We start from the raw sequence: 1,663 nt of genomic DNA on the forward strand, positions 1-1,663 counted from the left end.
TTCCTTCCTTCCACTCTCTTTTTTCCTTTCTTTCTTTTCATTTGAAATGGGGTCTTGCTATGTTTCCCAGGCTGGTCTGAAACTCCTGGGCTCAAGCAATCCTCCCACCTCAGCATCAGAAGTGGATGATTCTACAGGTACACAACACCATACTGCCAAATTTAGTTTATTGTAGGTAGCATATAGTCTTGTTTTTTTTTTTTTTAAATCTATTTAGCCACTCTATACCTTTAAATTAGATAATTTTGTCCATTTGCATTCAACATGACTATTGATAGTAAGAACTTACTACTGCCATTTTATTATTTGTTTTCTGGTTGTTTTGTAACTCCTGTCTTTCTTTCTTAGTGTCCTTCTTTGTGGTTAAGTGATTTCCTCTAGTAGTATGTTTTAGTTCCTTGCTTTTTGTTTTTAGTGTATTTATTATAGATTTATACTTTGGGTTACCACGAGTAACCCAAAGCATTTAATAGTTAGGAGTTAGCATTTAATAGTTAGGAGTTAGCATTTAATAGTTTGGCAACCTCCTTGCCAAAATACTTAATAGTTATAACAAGTTATTTTGAACAGATGACAAGTTAGCTTTGATCAAAAAGAAAAGAAGGGGAGGTGGGGACTGTAAATTGGTTAAAAAGAATAGAAAGAATAGGCCGGGCACAGTGGCTCATACTTGTAGTCCTAGCACTTTGGGAGGCCGAGGTGGGTGGATCACGAGGTCAGGAGATCGAAGTCATCCTGGCCAACATGGTGAAACCTGTCTCTCCAAAAAATACAATAATTAGCTGGGTGTGGTGGCGCATGCCTGTAATCCCAGCTACTCGGGAGGCTGAGGTATGAGAATCATTTGAACCAGGGAGTTGGAGGTTGTAGTGAGCTGAGATCGCGCCACTGCACTCCAGCCTGGCGACAGAGGGAGACTCTGTTTCAAAAAAAAAAAAAAAAGAAAGAAAGAAAGAATAAATAAGATCTAATATTTGGTAGCACAATAGGATGACTATGGTCAATAATAACTTAACTGTATATTTTAAAATAACTAAGAGTATAATTGGATTGTTTGTAACATAAAGGATAAATGCTTGAGGGTATGGATACCCCATTTTCCATGCTGAGATATTATACATTGCATGCCTGTATCAGAACATCTAATGTGTGTCTATAACTATATACCTAAAATGTACCTATAAAAATCAAAAAAAGAAAAGAATACAAACAAAAGTACTTTAATGCCTAGTGTGGTGGCTCACACCTGTAATCCCAGTACTTTGGGAGGCCAAGGTGGGCAGATCACTTAAGCTCAGGAGTTCAAGACTAGCCTGGGCAACATGGTGCTCCACAAAAAAATTAGCTGTGTATGGTAGTGTATGCCTGTAGTCCCAGCTACTTGGGGGGTTGAGGTGGGAGGATCACTTGAGCCCAGGGAGTTGAGGCTGCAGTGAGCTGACATCATGCCACTACACACCAGCCTGGATGATTAACTGAGATTCTGTCACCAAAAAAGAAAACTTTAAAACGTTTTAAACCTTAACTCCAGGCCAGGCGCGGTAGCTCATGCCTGTAATCACAGCACTTTGGGAGGCTGAGGTGGGTGGATCATAGGACCGTCAGAATATCGAGACCATCCTGGCCAACATGATGAAACCCCGTCTCTACTAAAATACACACA

Source organism: Sapajus apella, unplaced genomic scaffold (assembly GCF_009761245.1).
Source record: "Sapajus apella isolate SASKATOON/1434 unplaced genomic scaffold, GSC_monkey_1.0 scaffold2, whole genome shotgun sequence".
NCBI classification, from domain to species: domain Eukaryota; kingdom Metazoa; phylum Chordata; class Mammalia; order Primates; family Cebidae; genus Sapajus; species Sapajus apella.